The sequence below is a fragment of the Myotis nattereri genome (genome assembly GCF_964212035.1).
Source record: "Myotis nattereri genome assembly, chromosome: 2".
Taxonomy (NCBI): Eukaryota; Metazoa; Chordata; class Mammalia; order Chiroptera; family Vespertilionidae; genus Myotis; species Myotis nattereri.
The window spans coordinates 77,428,977-77,437,267 of NC_138076.1; the positions used below are offsets into that span (position 1 = coordinate 77,428,977).

Sequence of the window (8,291 nt, forward strand, 5' to 3'; positions counted from 1 at the left end):
ATTTTAGTTCCACTAATTCTATAAAACTAAGTGGTTATATTAAATGAATGTACTAATTAAAACTTTATAGATAGTTTTATGACTAGCTATCTCATGACAAATATATGAAAAGGGAATATCAAAATAAATTTAGTTCAGAAACAATTCGATAGTAAGAATTGATTTTCTTATGCCTTACCAATGGTTCTCAACCCTCCTAATGCCACGACCCTTTAATACAGTTCCTCATGTTGTGGTGACACCCAACCATAAAATTATTTTCGTTGCTACTTCATAACTGTAATTTTGCTACTGTTATGAATTGTAATGTAAATATCTGATATGCTATATGTGTTTTCCGATGGTTGCGACCCACAGGTTGAGAACTGCTGCATGTCTACCTGGCTCTAATCTATTAATGTGATTTTTAATGCTATAGTGAATTGTTCATTCATATGCAATTGGATGGTTTTATAGAGGAATTTTTAGTAAAATTGGGTTGCTCTACACAAATTTGTTTATCTAAGGCAGAGGCTGTTCCCTTTAGGGCTTATTTGTCATGTCATTAATCTAAATGCTTTATGAATTTTAAAGTAAAAAGGCTCAAGATACTATGCCATGTAAAAGCAGTAATTGCCAATCACAGTTTCATTGATTCCCATGATAAAAATAGTGCCTACAGTAGAGGAAGTACTACTTACAACAGGAATGGTTATGTTAAGAAATTTGTAAAGGGAGGAAATAATTTAGATAAACTGGAAAACCTTGTAAGATGTACAAATACATTTCTAATTTATTTTTTAACCGTCTTCTACTGGTTTTCACAATCAAGTTTTGTTCTGTTTATTTATCTGATGCCTACTAAGCCCCATACATGCTATCTGTGCTAAGTTTTGTAGTACTGGAACTGAAAAATCTATAAACTACATTTCTCAGACTCCATTTCATGATGCATTTATATTAGGTAAGGGAAGTGTCTTAGTTATAACTCCAGCAACAGAAGTGGTGGCAGGAAGTTGATGGAGATGCTAAGAACAGCATCACTTCTTCAGTGGTTCCAGTCCTGAAAAGGTCAGTGCTCCTAGTTAAGTAGTCAGTATGGACTGATGAGCTCCAGCTGAAAGGTACAAGCAACCTCCCGATAAAATATTATTCCTCTTTTGTCTACTCCTTCAGCATCCACCATAAAACATTTTGGTTCTTTTAGCTTGTCAAAACATTTTGACCAATACCCTTTATGAAACACATGTCTAAAATACTTTTTCAGTTTCCTTACATTATCTGGCCTAACACATATATCAACTTTATCATTTTTTTAAATTTTTTTTTTTATATAGATGTAATTATATTCCTTCTGAAATACAAAAGATAGAATAAATCATACCATAAAAGAAGGTGAGATATGATAATATGATGGTGGCCAATTAATATATATAAATCTATTTTTTCTGGACAGACACCAAAGTACTTAAGATTAAGAGGTAATTCTAGAAACAGCACTACCTGGAAGACTATTTGGCATTTAAATATTGATTTCCAAAGTTCTAGATGGCAAGTTGGAGCAAGCACTGCGGTCACATGCATATAAGTCCCAACAGTCATTGAGGATGAGAAATTGTCACTACCATTACCATACAATTAAAGAAACAAATTAATTCATTCTAATTGCTCACCTGAAATGACCTTGAACAAAATCTCTAAAAGTGTGGCTTGTACTTTGTTCTTCAGACATAACCTGCTTCACTATAATCTAGGCAGGCAATGCTATCCGGACTGAGCAGGGGCAAGGCACCATGTTTCTTACAGGCAGAACATGGACTTTTTCTATTTGGTTCCAACAACTCCTGGGCATTTCAGGCCCATGGAAGGGAGAGTTCCTCACTGACAACAAGCTTGCTATTTCGAACTCATCATCGACAGCCTTCAAGGGGTCCCGTGGAGGCACCGAGGCTGCTGTCTGTGTCTGAGGCCAGCGTCTGCTCGGTGGACATGGATGAAACGTCATTGACAGATGATGACTGAGAAGGAGTGGCGTTGCTAACTTGCTGCTGCATCTGAAGGCTGATCTTTGACAACACCGTTCTTACTTCTTTCTTCCCAGTCCATGGCTTCTTTGTAAATTAGCTCTTTCCATTCTTCAGTCGCGTGTTCTCTTTCTTCCAACCGGGCATCGTAAATTTGAGGTGGTGGCGCTTCTGCTTCAGCAGGGTCCTACCACACAGTAGTGTAAGGGTGATGCAAAGCCTCGTCCACAGAGCTTCGCTTGTCAGGGTCTATCACTAACATTTTTGATAACAGATCTCTGGCTTGACTTGTTTTAATTTTGTCTCGTTCCGATTCTGATGGAAATATCCAGTCTGGAAAGAGTTCTTCAAATTTGATTCCAGGATACTTTGGTCTGTTTTCTACATAATTCCTCACAGTTGGCTGAAGTTTCTTCATGAAATCTGCAGACGGTGTTCCTAGCTGCTCAATAACTTTATTCCACTGATCAATATGGTCAGTGCCTTGGAATATTACACAACCTTTCACCAGCTCGCCCATGATGCAACCCACTGACCAGATAGCAACGTTCTCCTTATAGCCCATACCCAGGATGACTTCCGGCACCCGGTAATACCGTGTCACCGCGCAGCGGGTCATCATGAAGTTGGCGCACGCTGTCTGGGCTAGGCCAAAGTCCAGGATCTTAACTGTGCAGTCTGACTTTACTACGATGTTGCTAGGTTTCAAATCTCAATGAATGACACCAGCTGAATGAAAGTGTTTGATACCACAGAACATCTGGTAAAGAAGATAGGACATTCTCTCACGGCCCAACTCCATATGAATAACCTGACATAAGTTAGCATCCATTAATTCCATAACTAAATACACATCTTGAAATTCTACTGGAGTTTTATGTGGTGTAAACACATTTAACAAACTAATGATATCTTTATGATTGACACATTTCAGGAGCACGAGTTCACGATAAGCTCTCTTTGTGTGGGTTTGATTTTGAAACGGCCGGCTTAGTTTCTTGACTGCAACATTAATCCCAAGAACTGTATCAAAAGCAGCACAAACAATTCCTTGGGCTCCCGAGCCAATTGGTTTCAACTGCTGGTAACGCTTTAGGACGGTGAAAGTTGAGTCTGCCACTTGCACACTGTAAAACTATCACATTTACTGTCACTCATGGTGTAGTGTCATGTAATAGTCCGCCGTTGCCGCCGCCGCCCTCAACTTTATCATTTACTTTTCAACAAAATAGTCTCTCCCAATCTGCTCATAATCACATTAACATCACATGTTATAAATCTGTCTTCCTTGATTTTGTTTCTCCCATTCTTTTATGTAAAACTTAATGTATGTGTTTGCATATTAGGTCCATGATATTTAGACCTTTTATAAGCATAAGAAGTGTGTGGATACTTACTGGCATATATGAGTAAGAAAATGGAGGCTTTGAGAAGGTTAAAGAACAGTTGTTTTCAGATTGTGAAGAAAGAAAACCATTAAAAGACAAGAAATTATATTAAATGTTTAGCTAATAGATGTTAGTATTTTTAAAGTTCTATAGTTGTTTGAGTTGAAACAGTATAGGGTGTGATCAGTGCTACAGAGTATAAGTGATAAGAACTATATTTAATGAAGCCCAGGAACTTATGCCTTTACACTTAGTTAGTATATTGGATTTTAAAATGATCTTTGGTTACATATACTTAGCGATAAGAAATAAAACTTAAATCCTTTTTACCTATCTTCTCAAAGAATGTAAAAGAAATGACCTCGGGAGTTAAAAGATGTCAAGGACAACATATAGTGAAAGGGATGGAATAAGATTGCATAAATCCCCAAAGGGCTAGAGTTTATTCTATGTGAATTGAGAGGTAGTGGTATGCAAATAATAGTGATCTGATTCTATCTCTTGGCCCTTTATTACACAGAAAATGGGAAAAAGAGCAGCTTCTCTTTGACATGTCTAAAGAAAATCGATGGGAGAGAGCCCAGTAAGCAAGGAAGGGAAGTGACTTTTCTATGAAGAGAATGAGAATGGGATTTTTGTTTATATAATGGAGTGGAAATAATTCTAGATGATTCAGAGGGAAAGAGATCATAGTGAAAAGATAGACCAGGATCTAAAAGGACATGACCAAGAAAATTAGTGAAAATCCTGAAGCAGAGAAAAAAGAGATTGAAGAGGCTGAGTATCACCAAACTCATAAAAATGCTGTTTCAGTCCAAGAACAGTTAGGTTTAGGATTTTAGGCTAAATACACATTATGGAAATAGAGATATCCAGACATAACATTGCCACTCCAATGAGCATTTTCAAGGAGAATCAGAGTGACACAAAACTGAGTCAGAAAGTAGACTGGATGATAATAATGTTCAGTGAAAATTTACATGAGATATATTCCCTTGGAATAAGGTAGTGATACCAGAGACTTGAGTATTACAAACTGTTTTTCTCTAATCTGTATTATGAATTCTTCATGTGATTGGTGCTCAATAAACATTTTATATTGATGATTCTCGTATTATATAACTCATAAAGACTTCAGTGCAGGGGATTTTATAAAATTGAGCATGAAAATTAATTGAAGATACATATTTCTATAAATAATCCAATGAAGATATATTGTTTCACATGTCAAAAGTAATAATGTAATCTTTAATGAACAACAACAGCAGAAATTATTGTGAAAGTTCCTTAAACCTGAAAGTAATTGTCTGTGGATCTGACATCCTATCACCAGATAATGGGCTCTGATTCTCTGAAAATGCTCAATCACAGCCAAAGAGTAGTTCCAAAGATATTGATCTTGTGACAACATTCTTTTCAAAGGACTTTATTTTAGTTTAAACAAATGACTCAAGCAGATTTAAAAAATGAGGTTGAAGCCACATAAAGAAATTTACTTTAGTGTTAAAAGTTCTCATTTTGACTGGCTGAAAGAAGTAGTTTAGTATACAATTTCCCTAGTAGGAATGTGCCACAAAAATTCTAATGCTATACATGCTTTATGAATTAAGCAGTTCATAATTAGTAATCTAGTTTCTGAACTATTTTCTTCTGATAATTCCTGGCTGAATTTTCATTTCACAAGAATTGAATAGCTTCCAGTAAAGCTACAATGAGTTCTTATTATGGACACTGTTGATTGTAGTTTTTATGTGAATCATAATTTACAAAAAATATTTCTATAGGGACTGTAATTTTTTATGTAAACTTACATATATTGTAAGACAGCATATAATCGACCTTCTTTGGAAGGATAATCTAACTATAAATAATTCTAATGTGTAATATTTGAATATAACCTAATATGACTATTAAAAGGATAAATATTTTAGATATTCATTTCTATCTATGTTTGCCCTGTCAAAGCAGGAGATACACATCACAGTGCATACGAAAAATTGGGTATGGAAATAAAGCAAAGAAATATGGTGATGATGAAGGTAGTTATCAAATAACTATCTGAATTTTTTGAAATATAATAGTGTTGTCGTCTTCATTCCCTTCACTTTTGTTTGTGATACATATTGGTTTTTGCTTATAACACAGCCCGTAATTGCTGTATTTGATCTTAAAACACTTTCAACCAGATTATAAAATAACACTTATTGCACAGTACTACGTAGATGGGTGGTAGAAAAAATAAAGGCAGTGCTTCATAACTTCATCTGTAAATCTAAAATACAATAACCTCAACAGGAAGTACATAATAACAGAGAGTGTGCACGTTTGAAGCCTGTGTGCTTCAGTATATGTTGGGAATGTGCTTCAGAGAGCCACCCAGATATCTCAACTGTGTGAAGACGTGCTATGTACACTGTTGGCAAAACATTTACTAATTAGTAATCTAACAGTAGATAGAAAATTTATCAAGTGCAAGGGAAAGCTTAAGGAAAGAATGTAGAAAATTGGAATTGATGCATGGCCTCCTCAACACAGAATAAACATTGAATTGACCTTAATGTTATGAGCATCTGGTAATTTTCCAGAAACAAATCTAATCATTATAAATACAGCAAGATATCATTTGAAGTGCCACCTAAAGGCAAAATGGTTTTTGTTTATATTTTCATAAATATTTCTATATTTCTTAAATGACCAAGATTGTTTTATTTAAATTTGGTATCAGGCCTTCTAATTGGGTAGTGTTCTACCCCTCACCTTAGATTTTCACCATTTAATAAACCAATTGAATTAGAAGTATTCAGTTTTAATTTTCCTTATGGGTAATTCTAAGTAGTCATTTAGTTTTTGTTGTTACTGTTGTTGTTTTGTTTTTGTTTCTAAATGCAATTTAAAATGACATTTTGGTGTAAAACAAAATAGGAAAAAACGTATTTGTCTTGCAACTTATATTAGTTAGTAACCAAATTGTGGGGAAAATGATTATTCATCTTTCCTATTTACCCATACTACTATTCACCTATCTACTCCAAAATGAATGTATTGAGCATCAGCTATGTGATAAGTACATGGAATAAAGTGATCAATATGGCTGTTTTGTTTAGTGAAGTTAAGAGTGTAGAAGTGAGAAAAGATATAAAACAATATAATATTTATATTACACTCTAGGGTACATGTATACTCTACAAAGTATTTCACATATGCTTTCTTGTTTACCTTAAAATATATACATATATATTTATTGATTTCAGGAAGGAAGGGAAAGGGCTAGAGAGATACAAAACATCAATGATGAGATGGAATCATTGATCGGCTGCCTCCTGCATGCCCCACACTGGGGATCTTGCCACAACCCAGGCATATGTCCTGACTGGGAATCGAACCATGACTTTCTGGTTCATAGACCAATCCTCAACCACTGACCCACACCAGCCAGGCTTTATTTACTTTTAAATGATAATTTTTATGAGCTATGGATTAGTATCTCCATTGTACAAGAGAGGAAACTAACCTGCCCCAGTTGCAAAGATAGGTTGTGTTGGAATTGAAAATATCTGATATATTTCAAGGTGTCTGCTCTTAAATGCTTAAATATTACCTTAATGCCATAATTGCCATAGAGATTGCGAATATTGTTTCTGAGTAAGCAATTAAATAACACCACTTTGGTATTAGGTTGTTAAGATGACTTTAAGAAATTAACACACACAGTAGCTTACACATTAGACACTTATTCTCACAGTCTGGACACCATAAGACCAAAATAAGTTTTACTGTGCCATAATCAAGATGTCACCAGCCTATGGTCTCATCCTATGAGACCATATGTCAGCCTATGTCATATCCTATGAAAGAGACATCTTGAAAATGCCTAAAGAAAGTTGTCCTGGGGCTCCTGGATTGGAGAGGGTGCAGGTTGGGCTGAGGGACCCCTCCCCCATGCACAAATTTCATTCACCAGGCCTCTAGTATAGTATAAAAAGTCACATTCAAGTATTCCTTAATGTAACAATATGTTTGTACTGAAATATTTCTAGATTTCTGAGAGATGCACTTGTATCAATTCTACTTAATTAAATATAAATATTCAAAGGTATGTCTTTTATGACTTATGATGGATACCTGAAATATTTGTAATTTATATTCTTTGATTGTATTTATCTGCTTTTAAAAAACTAACTCAACATTAAAACAACAACACATTTATTTTTATACACTACTTAAATATTCACCAAAGCTGTTTAAAACTTCCTCCCATTTATTTATGAGGATGCTATTAACCAGTACTATTCTTCTTACGAGGAATACATTTTAAAATTTAATAATGTCACTAATAGAATCTAAATATTATAAATTAATCATTTCAATGCTGTAAAAATCATCATGGGATTCTTGGAAAAAATATCCCTATATGCAATTGTGGTTACTTCTACACCTGAAATCTCATCAACATGTCTAGAGACTAAGAGATATGAGTACTAGAGGCCCAGTGCATGAAATCGTGTACCAGTGGGGCCCTCAGCCTGGCCTGCAGGATCGGGCTGGAACTAGCTCTCCAATATCCTCTGAGGGGTTCCAGATTGCGAGAGGGTGCAGGCCAGGCCAAGAGACCCCAGCAGTGCATGGTCAGAGCTGGGGAGAGAAGCGGGAGGTTGGCCAGCAGGGAGGGACCGCAGGAGGGCTCCAGGGCATGTCAGGTCCATCTCATTCAGTCCTGATTGGCCAGACCCCAGCAGCAAGCTAACCTACTGGCCAGAGTGTCTGCCCCCTTGTGGTCAGTGTATGTCATAGCAAGTGGTTGAGCGTCCTTAGTATATCATTGGCATATTACGTTTTGATTGGTTGAACAGCCGACTGGTTGACTGGACACTTAGGATATTAGACTTTTATTATATAGGAT

The 8,291-nt window shown here is 35.8% G+C and overlaps 1 pseudogene across 1 annotated transcript; it reads right to left on the reverse strand.

The window, feature by feature from the left end:
• Positions 1-1,889: 1,889 nt before the first annotated feature.
• Positions 1,890-3,161, reverse strand: LOC308514855 (mitogen-activated protein kinase 9-like; annotated as a pseudogene). Its single transcript has one exon. The product of its transcript is annotated as a mitogen-activated protein kinase 9-like (transcript).
• Positions 3,162-8,291: the final 5,130 nt, after the last annotated feature.